The sequence below is a fragment of the Toxotes jaculatrix genome, chromosome 2, assembly GCF_017976425.1.
Source record: "Toxotes jaculatrix isolate fToxJac2 chromosome 2, fToxJac2.pri, whole genome shotgun sequence".
NCBI lineage: Eukaryota > Metazoa > Chordata > Actinopteri > Toxotidae > Toxotes > Toxotes jaculatrix.
This window is the reverse complement of record NC_054395.1, coordinates 2,806,701-2,824,200: the sequence shown is the minus strand read 5'-3', so window position 1 is coordinate 2,824,200 and position 17,500 is coordinate 2,806,701. Positions and strand designations below refer to the sequence as shown.

At 44.6% G+C, this 17,500-nt stretch overlaps 14 non-coding genes across 14 annotated transcripts in view; all 14 read right to left on the bottom strand.

The window, feature by feature from the left end:
• Window positions 1-12,145: 12,145 nt before the first annotated feature.
• On the bottom strand, window positions 12,146-12,264 carry LOC121178488. The gene has a single exon (XR_005893714.1). It is a non-coding gene; the product is annotated as a 5S ribosomal RNA (ribosomal RNA).
• Window positions 12,265-12,548: 284 nt separating this feature from the next.
• On the bottom strand, window positions 12,549-12,667 carry LOC121176782. Its single transcript, XR_005893066.1, has one exon. It is a non-coding gene; the product is annotated as a 5S ribosomal RNA (ribosomal RNA).
• A 275-nt stretch (window positions 12,668-12,942) lies between these two features.
• LOC121175640 lies at window positions 12,943-13,061 on the bottom strand. Its single transcript, XR_005892753.1, has one exon. It is a non-coding gene; the product is annotated as a 5S ribosomal RNA (ribosomal RNA).
• A 284-nt stretch (window positions 13,062-13,345) lies between these two features.
• On the bottom strand, window positions 13,346-13,464 carry LOC121176709. The gene has a single exon (XR_005893045.1). It is a non-coding gene; the product is annotated as a 5S ribosomal RNA (ribosomal RNA).
• Window positions 13,465-13,748: 284 nt separating this feature from the next.
• LOC121178378 lies at window positions 13,749-13,867 on the bottom strand. The gene has a single exon (XR_005893608.1). It is a non-coding gene; the product is annotated as a 5S ribosomal RNA (ribosomal RNA).
• A 284-nt stretch (window positions 13,868-14,151) lies between these two features.
• On the bottom strand, window positions 14,152-14,270 carry LOC121178377. Its single transcript, XR_005893607.1, has one exon. It is a non-coding gene; the product is annotated as a 5S ribosomal RNA (ribosomal RNA).
• Window positions 14,271-14,545: 275 nt separating this feature from the next.
• On the bottom strand, window positions 14,546-14,664 carry LOC121178585. The gene has a single exon (XR_005893808.1). It is a non-coding gene; the product is annotated as a 5S ribosomal RNA (ribosomal RNA).
• Window positions 14,665-14,948: 284 nt separating this feature from the next.
• On the bottom strand, window positions 14,949-15,067 carry LOC121178375. The gene has a single exon (XR_005893606.1). It is a non-coding gene; the product is annotated as a 5S ribosomal RNA (ribosomal RNA).
• A 275-nt stretch (window positions 15,068-15,342) lies between these two features.
• On the bottom strand, window positions 15,343-15,461 carry LOC121178584. Its single transcript, XR_005893807.1, has one exon. It is a non-coding gene; the product is annotated as a 5S ribosomal RNA (ribosomal RNA).
• A 275-nt stretch (window positions 15,462-15,736) lies between these two features.
• LOC121175853 lies at window positions 15,737-15,855 on the bottom strand. Its single transcript, XR_005892806.1, has one exon. It is a non-coding gene; the product is annotated as a 5S ribosomal RNA (ribosomal RNA).
• A 449-nt stretch (window positions 15,856-16,304) lies between these two features.
• On the bottom strand, window positions 16,305-16,423 carry LOC121178374. The gene has a single exon (XR_005893605.1). It is a non-coding gene; the product is annotated as a 5S ribosomal RNA (ribosomal RNA).
• A 275-nt stretch (window positions 16,424-16,698) lies between these two features.
• LOC121178373 lies at window positions 16,699-16,817 on the bottom strand. The gene has a single exon (XR_005893604.1). It is a non-coding gene; the product is annotated as a 5S ribosomal RNA (ribosomal RNA).
• Window positions 16,818-17,101: 284 nt separating this feature from the next.
• Window positions 17,102-17,220, bottom strand: LOC121178372. Its single transcript, XR_005893603.1, has one exon. It is a non-coding gene; the product is annotated as a 5S ribosomal RNA (ribosomal RNA).
• Window positions 17,221-17,495: 275 nt separating this feature from the next.
• LOC121178371 overlaps window positions 17,496-17,500 on the bottom strand; it is a 119-nt gene continuing 114 nt past the window's right edge. Inside the window, exon 1 of the ribosomal RNA XR_005893602.1 lies at window positions 17,496-17,500. This exon is cut by the window's right edge and continues 114 nt beyond it. This is a non-coding gene — a ribosomal RNA (5S ribosomal RNA).

Here is a 17,500-nt window from a genome sequence, read left to right as displayed (position 1 = left end):
AGAAGTCCATTTGCCTTCAATCAACCCTTAGGACATGCAGGCTTACAGTGGAGAATCCTGCATGGCACTGTGGCAGTGAACTCTTTTTTTTCTGTCCTTGACTCCGCAGTGGAGGATGTATGTCCCTTCTGTGGTCAGGGAGAGACAGTGTTTCATTGTTTCTCTGAATGTGTACGTTTGACAACTCTGTTTGTTCTGTTGGAAGCCATCTTTCGTAGGTGTGGTGAACCTTTCACAAAGCATGTTTTTATTTGTGGTATAAAGTACAGCCATCAGAAGAAGAGTGTCAGTTTTTAAACTCTGTCATAGGGCAAGCTAAGATGGCAGTGTATGTGAGAAGGAGGAGGAAGGTGGAAGACATACTGGATGCAGATCTGCTCATAGTCTTTGTAAAAAACGTGAAGTGCAGACTCATGACAGATTTCAGTTATTAAGCTGTCAATGACATGGACAGTTTCTATGAGGTCTAGGGTGTTGGTGCAGATGGAGACATACTCTACTCAGTAAAAGAGGCACAATTAATTTTATAAATGTCTTGATGTGATGATAGTGATGGTGATGATGATTTAATGTGGTATGAATGATTTTGGTCTTGAGTGTACCGTGTATAGATAATTCAACAAATGTATGGTTAAAAATCAAAATCTCTCTATTTCTCACATAAATGACAAAGGCTTGGTTAGAGAATAAGAGTACACCCTTATGCCAAAAAGGTGATTTATGACCCTGATTTATGACCCTAACCCCCCCTCAACCCCCCCACCACGTAGCATAAGCCCCGCCCCTTGATGACGTCACTTCCTAACCCCTCCTCTATGACATCACTTCCTAGACCCTCCTCTATGATATCACTTCCTAGACCCTTCCACTGTATCCCCCCACCCCTGTATGACATCACTTACTAGACCCTCCCACTGTATCCCCCACTTCATTCATCCTAGCCACCCTTCATTGTTTTTTCATTCATTGAAACATATATATATAAATTAGGGGTCTTTGATGTGAACATTTGGGTGTGCTTGTTGTGAACATTTTGGTTGTGCTTGATGTGAACATTTGGCTGTGCTTGTTGTGAACATTTGTGTGTGCTTGTTGTGAACATTGGCTGCTTTCTCCTTGTGCTGTGGTCACATGGAAAGTGACAGAGTTCCAGATCAAAGGGGGCAATATGCAATGTTGTAGACTCTATGGCGTCTCGTGACGATGCATTTGTTGATTCGAGCGTGTCACAAAGGTGATAAATAATGTCTTCCTCCGTTTGCTAACCCCCTGTTTGCTTCCGACGCTCCTATCCCTGGGAAAACCCCTCCCCGCATCATCACACCTCTCCAATTTTCTGCAGGAAATAAATAAAATATATAAATAAAAGCCTTTATAAAAGTTCTGAAAAATACAAACTTTCAAAATAAAATAAAACTGAGGAGCGACAGAAGTCCTTTTCCCGTTCTTCCATGGTCCTTACTCTCTGCAGAGTGTGTGTGTGAAGGTCCGGATCATTAGAAAGTATCACACAGAGTTTCATATCAAACATATGAAATGTTGTAGACTCTAAGGCGTCTCACGGCAAAGCATCAAAGAAAAACAAAAACAGAGGTATAAATGTGCAAGTGAGAAAGTAACGTCGGTACATAGGAATCGGACTACATCGGCAAGATGACTCGCGGTAGGAATACGCATTTATCAGCTTGATCCTCCGGCTTTTTTAAAAATACCAAAAAACAAATGAAACATTTTGTATTTTTCTTAGAGATTATCGTTTGCGCTGAAATACACTCTCCTCCGCGTGAAAACTTTTATACTGGTAAATCTCCTCAGAACAGCTATTCATTTAAACGTCTTATTTTTTAAATTATTTAACAAGGGTTTCTCTTGTTAAAAGTGACTCCAGGGCCTCAAAAAATAAACGCCCTGAAGTTCCGGAAAAACAGGACGCTCCTACTGTAACGGGTAAGTCTTTGGTTTTATTTTTTAAATGTAATTTTCCAAAACTAAAAGAGACGCTGCTTACGGCTCGCCTCCTTGTTTCTACCGTGCTCAAACTTTGAAATGAATGCCGGCAAGGAAGTGACGTCGGGCGAGGGGGGCATGCCGGTTAGAATCTTCCGCCAATGTTTAGAGAGCAGCGCCGCCCTAGAGCGCCGTTCAAATCCTCTGTTTTTGCTTTTATTTCAAAATCATTATTACGGTATACTGGCAAAATAGAATCGAACCCTGCCAGGAGACAGGTGTCTAAGCTCTGCCTCAACAGCTTCTGGGGTAAGTTTGCCCAAAGAACAAACATGACAAAAACCGAGATTGTCAGTGACCCGGAGCAGTTTTTCCGCTTCATGTTTTCAGGACAGTATCATGTCAAGTACTTTGCCTTCCTCAGCGACAAAACCGCTATGGTTCAGTGGAAATACCACGAACGATGCATTGTACCCCCCGGCAGATCCAATAATGTTTTCATCGCTGCCTTCACCACCGCCTACAGCTGTATGTGTATCTGGAGCAGTTAGGAGACAGGGTCCTCTACACCGACACCGACAGCGTGATTTATTCGGTGAAAGAGGGAGAGTCCCCCTTGGAACTGGGTCACTATCTGGGGGATTTGACGGATGAGCTGGGAGGTGACAGTATTCAAGAATATGCCGCCACTGGTCCCAAAAGTTACGCCTACCAAACTAGAAATAGTAAAAAGGTAGTGATGCGTGTCAAGGGTATCACTCAGACCCGAGAGTGCAGCGAGCGAGTAAACTTTGATACTGTGAAAGAGCTGGTGGAGGGTTATTTGGACGAGTCTAGGGAGAGGAAGGGGCTGATTCACATCCCTCAGCAAAACATCGCTAGGGATAAAAAGAGACTGCTGCTGAAAAATTCAGCATTCCACAAAAAGTTCAGAGTGGTGTATGACAAAAGACGTCTGTTTAGCGACGGTACAAGTCTGCCTTTCGGCTATTGATCATATCACCATGTCTGTGATGGAAGAAATCAACTTTGACCCCAGACTTACTGCACCTTTTTCATGTCTGGTGGTGGGACCCAGCGGGTGTGGAAAAACCCATTTTGTAAAAAGTGTTTTAGAAAATTTAAAAGATGTTGTAAATATTGTACCGGAAAATGTAGTGTGGATTTATACTTCCTTTCAATCAATGTATGCTAAATTGCAAAAGACGAATAAAAATATTAAATTTGTTGAAGGTCTGCCTGAATCTTTTGAAGACGACAACCTGTTTCCTCCCGAGCAGAGTCACCTGATTATTCTGGATGATGTTATTTTTCAGGCCTCTGACCATCCTGAAGTGGTTAGAATTTTCACACAGTACAGACATCATAGACGTATGAGCGTCATGATGCTCACTCAAAATGTATTTCATCGAGGCAAATACAGCCGCACCATCAGTCTAAACAGTAATTATATGGTGCTCTTTAAAAATCCTCGGGATAAATTACAGGTGAATGTATTAGCTCATCAGATCTTTCCTTCCCAAAAAGCCCTTTTTCTGGAAAGTTTTGAAGACGCAGTCAAAGACCCTCACGGGTATTTAATCGTCGACCTCACGCCGACCTGCCCAGAACGGTACAGACTGAGGACCGGGATACTTCCTGGTCAGTGGCCGACGGTTTACGTTCCAAAACCCAGATAAATTCCTCCTCCTCCTCATCATGTCGGTGCTTATAAAAAGGAACGGTCCCTTACTCAAAGCTCTGTACCTGGCTACACCTCAGAAACGTCAAGATATTCTTGCTCACTCCTCGCCGGACTTTGTCAACGCCTTGTGTGAGATTGCAGTCAATCTTTTGAAAGGCAACATTCCCCTCTCATCTCAGCAATACACAAAACTAAAGAGACAGAAAAAAATTATCAGACTGCTGGCAGACAGAAAAGTGGGTTTGAAACGCAAAAAGCAAGTGTTGAAGAAGCAGACGGGCGGATTTATTTTACCCCTACTTTCAGCCGCTATACCTATCATCGGAAACCTTGTAGGAGGACTTATTAGAAAATAAAATGTCTCTGAAGACAAGCCAGAAAATGTTTCTCCTCTCACCCCAGCAGTTGAACCGCCTGACCCGTCCAGAATCTACTTCTATCAGACAGACGGCCCAAGATGATTTGGATGTTCAAATGAGAGAAATTTTAAACGAACCCGGATTGAGTTCCTATGAAAAAATTAAAAAATACAATGCGCTCCTGCAAAGATACCTCGCTCTGATCAAGCAGGGTCACAAAGAGGAACATCTAGTGACTTTGTCTTTGCATCATGACCCGTCGAGAGTGGTGGTTGAAGGAGTCCCCGCAGCAGAGGACATGATGGCAGCACCGTCGTCCGTGTCTCAAAAGGATTCAAGTGAGACGGAGCAGGATTTAGATGAAACGACTAGTGAGATATTAAAAAGTCTTCCTCCTCGTGATCGCAGAAATGCAGAGTATGTGATGAAGAAATTATCCGAGGGTGAGGGGGGCTGGACTTCAAAAGGGGAATTTGTTTATAAAGGGAAGACCGTGAAAGGGTCTCACCTGATTGATTTATTTAAAAACCTTTCTTATTAAAAAAAGGGCGCAAACCGTGCCACCGGCTGGTTGGACGAGTTTCTTGAGTGTTCTGAATGATCTTAATGTCCCATTATCTGTCGTGAATAACCCTCAAGCACGTGAACAGTTTCGTCGTCTCAAAACCAACGACTTGCCCGATCTTTGGGAGGGAGCCGAAGAGCAAGAAGAGAAAAAAAAAAGAAGAAGAAAAGTTAACCTATCTCCTCGATGGATTACACCGCCGGAAGAAGATAAAAAAACAAAAAGACCTTCTGGATGGATCGACTGTTCCCCATAAATGTAACAAATGACTCATACTCTGTCCTTTTCTCAATAAAATCTTTATTCATAAACGTGTCTACGGTATATTTTTTAGCATGCATTTTACAAGGATAAATGGGAGAAATAACAGGATCATCTGTAGCAATCTTTAAACATTTGTAAAGAACAAGTCAGGTGGGTAAAAGAGTCACACGGTGTAGACTTTCGGATACAGCGCTGGTATTTTTTCACAAAGTCAGTTAGTCATGTCATTTTTGGATGCGTCCTGATGGTACAAAGATAGCGTGCGCTGATACGATAATCCCCAGGCGCGTTGGCAGAGATAATAAACACAGTGATGGCCGCAGGCGGTGGACAGTGGGTGTTGAAGCTGTCGATTGTGGTACAATATCTCTGTAGAACAGTCTTCCAAAAACTGCATGATGGTCGAAGGGTAATGACCAAAGCTAGGGGGCAAACCATAAGAGTCAAAAAAGGTGGCTACGCCATTTTCTTCCAGAGTCAAAGCCAGCCAGTGCTCTCTAGGCATGTGAGATGGGTGTGTGTTGACGATAAAGTATGCGGGGGTTCTGAACAATAAAGTCAGCAAGGGGAGCTGATCCGAGGCCCACACGCCGCAAAACACATCCCCCAGCAGATGATGCAAAAGATTTTCCAGCTGATGGTTATCCATTTTTTAGTTAATAATAATCCACCAGCACCTGCCGTTTTGAGTTGATTTCCAAAATGGAATCGTAACAGGCGTACACAATCAGAGTGGTAGTGTGAGGCAGGGGAACTCTGAATCTCATCTCCAGTCTTAGATTCCCGTTGGAAATGGGGGACAAAGCGTCGTTGTTATCTCCCGGGTTGAGATTGAATACAAACAAAGAGTAACCGTCGTTAAATTCTCGACGATCGATGCTCAGAGGTAAATCTTTGAGATGTCTCCCTGTGGCCATGAACATGTAAAATTCTCTGACCGACATCCCTTCGTTAAATCCTGGTTGGAAAGCTTTGGCGGGGACCTGTTTGCCGTTCTGACAGAGGGCCAGATATTCCACGTCGTTGTGGATAAAATTGAAAGGCGACAGCTCTCTCGAGCCTGTGAAGGCTTCGTGGTTTACCATGCCCAAAACCACATATTTGGGCATAGCCCCGAGAAAGAGATTCTCCTGATTACATACCCTGGAATTCTCGGGAATGGAGTAGGTTTTCACATTGATGCGTGACAAGGGGTAGAGCGCGTTACCCTTCAGTAAAGCCGCTGCGTGACCTAAGCGAAAGGCCGGGGAAACTGTGACTTTTTTAACAAACAGAGAGGCCCCTAATATTTTCAAACGAAAATTGGAGTTGCGGGGTCCCATCAACAGCGACAGAGTCGCTGGAGCGGTTCAGTTTAATTCTCATATCTACGTTGTTCAAAAGGAGCCTCTCGCAGAAAAAGAGGTCGCCGTGGAGAGGACCCATCAGGTGTACTTCTCTAGAATTGGCCGTGTAGGAGGCTCTCTAATTCAGCCCTCTGTTAGGTCCATTATTGATCACTATAGAGTCCATGGCTCCCGCCGTATCTTTGTAAAAAAGACCCGCGCTAAATTGGCTCTTGAGCGTGTCTCCTGAAAAGTTGAGCAGAGTTTCAATGACGGCTCTGTAAGGGTGTGTGGCGCTAGACTGAGAAATCAGTCGATCCCCCAGAGTCACGTCGCATTGGCTGAACATTGTATTCAGAGGATAATTCACAAGGCGCATCATTCGCCAGGTCGGTACCGTCGCCGTTGGTAATTTTTACGCGCACGTGTAACAAAGTATCGTTGAGATCCAAATACTTTTCACCATCGCCTGGAATAAAAAACTCAATGGGGCCCCCGTCGGTGATGGCGGAGAGAGGTGAAATTTCCGTGTACATCTTATCTTCAACAGACAGCTGGGTCATGGGGGCTGAAAATAAATCCAGTTCCGCTAGAGTGCATTCGGGAGATTTATGATGTAAAAGAGCCATTTTCCTTGGAGTTTAAAAGATGTCAGACTTTCTGGTAGACTTCCTTCCCTTACACTTGCTTCTACCGAGTGAGTTTGTCTTTGAACCCTCACGTGCTTTTTTACTCACCTTGAAAATCACCTTTTCAATCTGCGCAATAACACTAAAATACCGCCGGAGCCCTCTTGCTTCTCGTGACCGTTTAATTTCCCTGCTGCATGGCTGATCACATCCGATGCGATGTGACTAGCGGCCGATTTAAGATGAGGTTTAGCGATGGCAAAACCTCTTTTGAGCAGAGGGGACACGAAACGAAATAATTTGGAAAATATAGAACCTATACCGCGACCGTACATGACGGGTGCTCCGTAAAACCCAGGTAAGGCACCCCCAACTTGGCTTTCGTAATAGCTGACAAAGCGTTGAGGATCTTCTCTCCAGCGTATCTGAGCCATGGCTTTTGTCTCGAAGCAGACCGTAACCGTTGACCGTCCGATAGATACTGAACAAGGGCCTTATCAGGCGTCGTAGTTATATAGAAACGGTGTTCGTCGAAAGTTAGCCGGTTTAAAGTGTAGCTTGACGATGGTCTTGCTGTAAACAAAGTTTACGTGTTTGTTGCGATCCGTTTTGATCTCGATGTTGATATTTTTGATGTACTTTTTTGACACGGGTACGTAATGTACAGTATGATATCTGATGCTCACCGTGTCGCCAAAATGCCCTTTGACGTTGACCACTCCCAAAAGCGAGGAGTAACTATCGCCCACCGTTTGATACTGAACAACGTCCGTGTAAACGTACAAGCTATTGAGCCCTGCGTCGAGATCAGCGGGGTAGGTGGCGGTACGGTTGGGTCCGAGAGTCCACCATTCCTCTGGTTTTAGGCCTAGCATGTAACCCAAGCGAGTGGGGACGAGGATTTTGTGCCGACCATCTCCTTTGAAGTCAAAGCGTTTGGTCACATTGTTGAAAGAAATGTCGCCGCTGGGGATGTGCTTTTTTAATGGCGGGACTATATGATCCAGGAGTTCTTTTGGACTGTCATAATATCCTCCCCTACCAAATATCATGTCACATCACGTTTGCCATCGACCCTACTCCGTCAGGCGGTTGACCTTCTTTCGGTTTTGACAATACAAAATAAGACCCGGCCGGAGATAAGTTATACAAGGTGTGGGGGTAAACAATTTCACAGAGAGCTACGACCCAGTCTCCACTCAGTTCGATGGGTTTAGCCAGATCCGTTGTGTAGCAGGAACTGGTGTTATTTTTAAACATTTCCATGCTAGCGTTGGAAGGCAGAGTAACGTAAAACCCATCTTGGTTTGAAGAGTCCATACCGAACCAGTGACTAGGGAACGAATAATGAAAGCCTGTGATACAGGCAGATTTAAATGTCTTTCAGATCCGAGGCTTTGACCCAACTGTTGAATTTCTCAGGCCAATTTTTCCAACGTACTAAAACCTGTTTTACACCCCTGACAGTACGTCGTTTCAAAATTTCTTCCACTTGGTACGTTCTGTCTTTAGTCATTTTTACTTTCTGCAACTCTGCTTCATAAAACAATCCCTGGATAGGTTCACCATCATAATCTTTGAGTCTGTATACGGGAGGAGTGCGAGGTAGACGGTCTGACACCGTAAATACTTCATCTGTGAAACTTTGTTCATATTTTTTATCAAACCTCCCTCGTAGTTTGGATATTCTGACCAGTTCCCCCTTCTTAAACTTCATCTTTGGCGCCTCTTGGTGTCGAGAGGGAAATGTGCCGTACAGATTTTGAAACACTTGGGAGATGTTCTCTGAGGTCACCTGCATAGGAGTCATTTTAATACTGCTATGGTAGCTGTTGTTGTAGCTGTCGACCAAATGTTGTAAGACATCGAGATATCGACGAGTGTTGTTGGCTGTAAAATATCTGCACATTCTAGTTTTTAGCGTACGGTTAAATCTTTCAATCACAGAGGCCTTCAGGTCGCTGGCTGTAGCAAAATGTACTATGCTATGCTTCTTCATCAGCGCCTCAAACTTTTGGTTGAAAAATTCTTTCCCCGCATCTGTCTGGAGCTTTTCTGGTATCTGACTATCTTGGAAAATAGAGTCAAAGGCAGACACTACCGCATCAGCCGTCTTTTTCTTTAACGTACGGACATAGGCCTTTTTGGAAAATACATCGATGACGGTTAATAAATACTTGTACCTATCGTTATGTTCGGACAGAGCCTGCATGTCACACAGGTCAGCTTGAAATTGGTTTAAAGGCCGGGGGACAAACACTCTGTTTCTGGGAAAATGTATTCTGACGGGTTTGTGTAGAGTGTAAGCATCTTGCTCTGATAAAAAATCTCTGACATTTTCCGCACTGACTTTCTCTCCTGTTTCATCTTGCACTGCTTTGCGAAGTCGTTCTACTCCACCAAAGCTGCCTGGATTAGCCGGGTTGGAATAAACTCTTTTCATAACCACAGTCTCCCCCATACCTCCCTTCTTCCCCTTCTAATGTTGAAATGAAGGAGCAATGAGACAAGAGCACTTTTTGTTGTTTTATTTCACAGCACACATGGTTTAAAAAATGAAATACTATGTTTTAGAGAAATAACAATTTTCACAGCACACATTATTTAAAAATGAAATACAATGTTTTAGAGAAATAACAATTTTCACAAAGGGGAAAAAATTAACGGTCATTCCAGTATTCAGTGACTGCTTGCAGTTGTTCCATTTTCACCGCGTCCTCTCCGACCAAGTCATCGTACATCTGACTGATGCTGTCGTTGATTTTCCTGACCTCTTTCAGTTCGTATAAAAGGGTCTCTACCACGCATCTGACTCTCTCGTCCCTGACTCGGATGTTACGCAGGGTCAGTAGATGCTGGATGGAAGGAATCAATCTGGGAGTAAAAGGTCTCCTCATCAGTCAGTAGTAGTTGCTCTGGTAAAAACGTTCTTCGAGTACTTCTAGACATAAGTGTTGGGTCTGGCTAGGATGGTTGACCAGACACCCGTAGCAGTTGTCACGGAGGAACTTGTGAAGAATCAGGTTGAGCAGATGGTACAAGCCGGATTTTACAGTCTCAATGAACGTTGATGAGATCCAACCATCGACTTCGTCAGTTGAAGAAGGGGTCAAGGAGTCCTTGGTGTCCTCCGTGTCTGAGGCGGTGGCGGGGGATGAGGGTGGCGGCGGAGGCGGTTGTGGTGAGGATGGTGGCGGAGGCAGTTGTGGTGAGGACGGTTGTGAAGCCGGGACTGAGACCTCCTCTGTGTTTGAGCCAGGTGGTAAGGTCTTTAGAAAGGCACAAAGCTTGGCGACCTCGATGCTGCCGGTCCGTTGGAATTCAAGCAGATCCCTCTGGATCTGCTCATGATTGGTTGAGTTCACGGACCCTCCTTTTAAACAGCAGGCCTCGTCGTGTTCCATCATGTCAGCAAATGTATCTTTTGTCTTTTCCAAGTCTCTTTTATAGCGTTTGAGGAGGTGTGATGTAGGAGGACGTTGCAGAGAGGCGGGGCTTGGCAAAGTCTAGAAGGACAAGGATTTTTTCACCAGTAAAGCATCCCTCCAGTTGCGACAGCTACAGAAAAGACTAGCGATATTTCCTTCTGCTTGATTCATCATTTCATGCCAGACATGAAATGGCAGGGCTAATAATGTGCGGAATACACCACAGTCTGAATTGAAATACTCCAAGACAAGGAGCTCCTCACTAGCAGGATCCTCAGACGTCCGCAGGCTGACCCGGAAGAACCATCGACTGCAGGGTGTAGTTTTGGACAGCCAAACAGCGCTGAAAATGATCCTTTTCTGTGCAAGCTACGCATCAGTGGGGAGAGGCTGCAAGCTGTCTCGGCCAGCCGATGCAGGGGAATCACGGACAGCAGGCTTCTCGATGCGTCGACGGGCTAGCAAGAGTTTCATCATACTCCAATCGACTGAAGTCAGTGTAGCTATATTGGACAGAGCACCCAAAGCTTCATCCTGATCCCGCTGATACATCCACAGTTCCCCTGTTTTGTACTTAAACACATAACCCCACCATCCACACAGTCCATAGGGCTCTAAAGACCATTCTTTTTTCAGAGAAGCAGCAGCAGGCATCTGCAGTCGTCGCAGATACATTGTTGTTTTCTTTGGAGCATTCGGTGTTGAAGGCATGTCTTCGTAGATGTTTACAGGCGTCTCACTAATCATCGCACCGGATACAACGGGCGTCTTTTGCTGAGACTGCCTTACGACGTCTTCTATCACTGTTTCTTCACGGATCACACCGTTTGTCTTGCGGGTCGCCTGTCTGGTCTTTCGTCGCAGACTCTCACCATATCGATCTCCCTCTGGAACAGAGAAAACAGCTCTGCGCTCGTTGTCACACTTTATTTTTCCGGCCATGATGACTGCTATACCGCTTCTTATACAACTCTTAACGTCTGTCGGAACCTATATAAGCGCTCTGCAGAAATTGGAGAGGTGTGATGATGCGGGGAGGGGTTTTCCCAGGGATAGGAGCGTCGGAAGCAAACGGGGGGTTAGCAAACGGAGGAAGGAGACATTATTTCTCACCTTTGTGACACGCTCGAATCAACAAATGCATCGTCACGAGACGCCATAGAGTCTACAACATTGCATATTGACCCTTTGATCTGAAACTCTGTCACTTTCCATGTGACCACAGCACAAGGAGAAAGCAGCCAATGTTCACAACAAGCACACACAAATGTTCACAACAAGCACAGCCAAATGTTCACATCAAGCACAACCAACCAATTTCACATCAAAGACCCCTAATTTATATTTGTTTATATATGTTTCAATGAATGAAAAAAACAATGAAGGGGGGTAGGATGAATGAAGTGGGGGATACAGTGGGAGGGTCTAGGAACTGATATAATAGAGAAGGGGTTAGGAAGTGACGTCATCAAAGGGCGGGGCTTATGCCACGTGGTGGGGGGTTGAGGGGGGGTTAGGGTCATAAATCACCTTTTTGGCATAAGGGTGTACATAACATAAATGAGAGAGGTTCACCAGACCAGATCTCTTCTAGGAACTTCTTGACAACGAAATGCCTTCTGGTGGAGAAGCTTGCTGCTGCTGGGTGCCTCGTACTCACAACAGCAAACCCTATAAACAGGCTGTTTATACATGCTAAAACACCACGAAGAAATCCAATGTTGAATAGGGACATTGATCATCTGGATTTCTCCACAAATCCAAGCACAAGAAGCCACGAAAAATGAGCTTTTCCACCTAACAAGAATTTTCTGACAACTCATCATCTGATAAAGTTTCTTACTATCTTTGATTACCTACAAGTCCATTTTTATCCAACACCGGCTCAGACACACAGTGATCTAGGGATGGCGTTTTGCTTCATTCTCAAAGATGGGGATAAAAGGCTTACAGCACCTGGTATTCCCAGGCGGTCTCCCATCCAAGTACCAACCAGGCCCTACCCTGCTTAGCTTCCGAGATCAGACGAGATCGGGCGTGCTCAGGGTGGTATGGCCGTAAGCAACAGCAAACCCTATAAACAGGCTCTTTATACATGCTAAAATTCCACGAACAAATCCAATGTTGAATAGGGACATTGATCATCTGGACTTCTCCACAAATCCAAGCACAAGAAGCCACGAAAAATGAGCTTTTCCACCTAACAAGAATTTTCTGACTACTCATCATCTGATAAAGTTTCTTACTATCTTTGATTACCTACAAGTCCATTTTTATCCAACACCGGCTCAGACACACAGTGATCTAGGGATGGCGTTTTGCTTCATTCTCAAAGATGGGGATAAAAGGCTTACAGCACCTGGTATTCCCAGGCGGTCTCCCATCCAAGTACTAACCAGGTCCTAACCTGCTTAGCTTCCGAGATCAGACGAGATCAGGCGTGCTCAGGGTGGTATGGCCGTAAGCAACAGCAAACCCTATAAACAGGCTCTTTATACATGCTAAAACGCCACGAACAAATCCAATGTTGAATAGGGACATTGATCATCTGGACTTCTCCACAAATCCAAGCACAAGAAGCCAAGAAAAATGAGCTTTTCCACCTAACAAGAATTTTCTGACTACTCATCATCTGATAAAGTTTCTTACTATCTTTGATTACCTACAAGTCCATTTTTATCCAACACCGGCTCAGACACACAGTGATCTAGGGATGGTGTTTCTCAAAGATGGGGATAAAAGGCTTACAGCACCTGGTATTCCCAGGCGGTCTCCCATCCAAGTACTAACCAGGCCCTACCCTGCTTAGTTTCCGAGATCAGACGAGATCGGGCGTGCTCAGGGTGGTATGGCCGTAAGCAACAGCAAACCCTATAAACAGGCTCTTTATACATGCTAAAACGCCACGAAGAAATCCAATGTTGAATAGGGACATTGATCATCTGGATTTCTCCACAAATCCAAGCACAAGAAGCCACGAAAAATGAGCTTTTCCACCTAACAAGAATTTTCTGACTACTCATCATCTGATAAAGTTTCTTACTATCTTTGATTACCAACAAGTCCATTTTTATCCAACACCGGCTCAGACACACAGTGATCTAGGGATGGCGTTTTGCTTCATTCTCAAAGATGGGGATAAAAGGCTTACAGCACCTGGTATTCCCAGGCGGTCTCCCATCCAAGAACTAACCAGGCCCTACCCTGCTTAGTTTCCGAGATCAGACGAGATCGGGCGTGCTCAGGGTGGTATGGCCGTAAGCAACAGCAAACCCTATAAACAGGCTCTTTATACATGCTAAAACGCCACGAAGAAATCCAATGTTGAATAGGGACATTGATCATCTGGATTTCTCTACAAATCCAAGCACAAGAAGCCACGAAAAATGAGCTTTTCCACCTAACAAGAATTTTCTGACTACTCATCATCTGATAAAGTTTCTTACTATCTTTGATTACCTACAAGTCCATTTTTATCCAACACCGGCTCAGACACACAGTGATCTAGGGATGGCGTTTTGCTTCATTCTCAAAGATGGGGATAAAAGGCTTACAGCACCTGGTATTCCCAGGCGGTCTCCCATCCAAGTACTAACCAGGCCCTACCCTGCTTAGCTTCCGAGATCAGACGAGATCGGGCGTGCTCAGGGTGGTATGGCCGTAAGCAACAGCAAACCCTATAAACAGGCTCTTTATACATGCTAAAACGCCACGAACAAATCCAATGTTGAATAGGGACATTGATCATCTGGACTTCTCCACAAATCCAAGCACAAGAAGCCACGAAAAATGAGCTTTTCCACCTAACAAGAATTTTCTGACTACTCATCATCTGATAAAGTTTCTTACTATCTTTGATTACCTACAAGTCCATTTTTATCCAACACCGGCTCAGACACACAGTGATCTAGGGATGGCGTTTTGCTTCATTCTCAAAGATGGGGATAAAAGGCTTACAGCACCTGGTATTCCCAGGCGGTCTCCCATCCAAGTACTAACCAGGCCCTACCCTGCTTAGCTTCCGAGATCAGACGAGATCGGGCGTGCTCAGGGTGGTATGGCCGTAAGCAACAGCAAACCCTATAAACAGGCTCTTTATACATGCTAAAACGCCACAAACAAATCCAATGTTGAATAGGGACATTGATCATCTGGACTTCTCCACAAATCCAAGCACAAGAAGCCACGAAAAATGAGCTTTTCCACCTAACAAGAATTTTCTGACTACTCATCATCTGATAAAGTTTCTTACTATCTTTGATTACCTACAAGTCCATTTTTATCCAACACCGGCTCAGACACACAGTGATCTAGGGATGGTGTTTCTCAAAGATGGGGATAAAAGGCTTACAGCACCTGGTATTCCCAGGCGGTCTCCCATCCAAGTACTAACCAGGCCCTACCCTGCTTAGCTTCTGAGATCAGACGAGATCGGGCGTGCTCAGGGTGGTATGGCCGTAAGCAACAGCAAACCCTATAAACAGGCTCTTTATACATGCTAAAACGCCACGAAGAAATCCAATGTTGAATAGGGACATTGATCATCTGGATTTCTCCACAAATCCAAGCACAAGAAGCCACGAAAAATGAGCTTTTCCACCTAACAAGAATTTTCTGACTACTCATCATCTGATAAAGTTTCTTACTATCTTTGATTACCTACAAGTCCATTTTTATCCAACACCGGCTCAGACACACAGTGATCTAGGGATGGCGTTTTGCTTCATTCTCAAAGATGGGGATAAAAGGCTTACAGCACCTGGTATTCCCAGGCGGTCTCCCATCCAAGTACTAACCAGGCCCTACCCTGCTTAGCTTCCGAGATCAGACGAGATCGGGCGTGCTCAGGGTGGTATGGCCGTAAGCAACAGCAAACCCTATAAACAGGCTCTTTATACATGCTAAAACGCCACAAACAAATCCAATGTTGAATAGGGACATTGATCATCTGGACTTCTCCACAAATCCAAGCACAAGAAGCCACGAAAAATGAGCTTTTCCACCTAACAAGAATTTTCTGACTACTCATCATCTGATAAAGTTTCTTACTATCTTTGATTACCTACAAGTCCATTTTTATCCAACACCGGCTCAGACACACAGTGATCTAGGGATGGTGTTTCTCAAAGATGGGGATAAAAGGCTTACAGCACCTGGTATTCCCAGGCGGTCTCCCATCCAAGTACTAACCAGGCCCTACCCTGCTTAGCTTCTGAGATCAGACGAGATCGGGCGTGCTCAGGGTGGTATGGCCGTAAGCAACAGCAAACCCTATAAACAGGCTCTTTATACATGCTAAAACGCCACGAAGAAATCCAATGTTGAATAGGGACATTGATCATCTGGATTTCTCCACAAATCCAAGCACAAGAAGCCACGAAAAATGAGCTTTTCCACCTAACAAGAATTTTCTGACTACTCATCATCTGATAAAGTTTCTTACTATCTTTGATTACCTACAAGTCCATTTTTATCCAACACCGGCTCAGACACACAGTGATCTAGGGATGGTGTTTCTCAAAGATGGGGATAAAAGGCTTACAGCACCTGGTATTCCCAGGCGGTCTCCCATCCAAGTACTAACCAGGCCCTACCCTGCTTAGCTTCCGAGATCAGACGAGATTGGGCGTGCTCAGGGTGGTATGGCCGTAAGCAACAGCAAACCCTATAAACAGGCTCTTTATACATGCTAAAACGCCACGAAGAAATCCAATGTTGAATAGGGACATTGATCATCTGGATTTCTCCACAAATCCAAGCACAAGAAGCCACGAAAAATGAGCTTTTCCACCTAACGCCTAAAAGGCTTACAGCACCTGGTATTCCCAGGCGGTCTCCCATCCAAGTATACATGCTAAAATGCCACGAAGAAATCCAATGTTGAATAGGGACATTGATCATCTGGATTTCTCCACAAATCCAAGCACAAGAAGCCACGAAAAATGAGCTTTTCCACCTAACAAGAATTTTCTGACTACTCATCATCTGATAAAGTTTCTTACTATCTTTGATTACCTACAAGTCCATTTTTATCCAACACCGGCTCAGACACACAGTGATCTAGGGATGGCGTTTTGCTTCATTCTCAAAGATGGGGATAAAAGGCTTACAGCACCTGGTATTCCCAGGCGGTCTCCCATCCAAGTACTAACCAGGCCCTACCCTGCTTAGCTTCCGAGATCAGACGAGATCGGGCGTGCTCAGGGTGGTATGGCCGTAAGCAACAGCAAACCCTATAAACAGGCTCTTTATACATGCTAAAACGCCACAAACAAATCCAATGTTGAATAGAGACATTGATCATCTGGATTTCTCCACAAATCCAAGCACAAGAAGCCACGAAAAATGAGCTTTTCCACCTAACAAGAATTTTCTGACTACTCATCATCTGATAAAGTTTCTTACTATCTTTGATTACCTACAAGTCCATTTTTATCCAACACCGGCTCAGACACACAGTGATCTAGGGATGGTGTTTCTCAAAGATGGGGATAAAAGGCTTACAGCACCTGGTATTCCCAGGCGGTCTCCCATCCAAGTACTAACCAGGCCCTACCCTGCTTAGCTTCCGAGATCAGACGAGATCGGGCGTGCTCAGGGTGGTATGGCCGTAAGCAACAGCAAACCCTATAAACAGGCTCTTTATACATGCTAAAACGCCACGAAGAAATCCAATGTTGAATAGAGACATTGATCATCTGGATTTCTCCACAAATCCAAGCACAAGAAGCCACGAAAAATGAGCTTTTCCACCTAACAAGAATTTTCTGACTACTCATCATCTGATAAAGTTTCTTACTATCTTTGATTACCTACAAGTCCATTTTTATCCAACACCGGCTCAGACACACAGTGATCTAGGGATGGCGTTTTGCTTCATTCTCAAAGATGGGGATAAAAGGCTTACAGCACCTGGTATTCCCAGGCGGTCTCCCATCCAAGTACTAACCAGGCCCTACCCTGCTTAGCTTCCGAGATCAGACGAGATCGGGCGTGCTCAGGGTGGTATGGCCGTAAGCAACAGCAAACCCTATAAACAGGCTCTTTATACATGCTAAAACGCCACAAACAAATCCAATGTTGAATAGGGACATTGATCATCTGGACTTCTCCACAAATCCAAGCACAAGAAGCCACGAAAAATGAGCTTTTCCACCTAACAAGAATTTTCTGACTACTCATCATCTGATAAAGTTTCTTACTATCTTTGATTACCTACAAGTCCATTTTTATCCAACACCGGCTCAGACACACAGTGATCTAGGGATGGTGTTTCTCAAAGATGGGGATAAAAGGCTT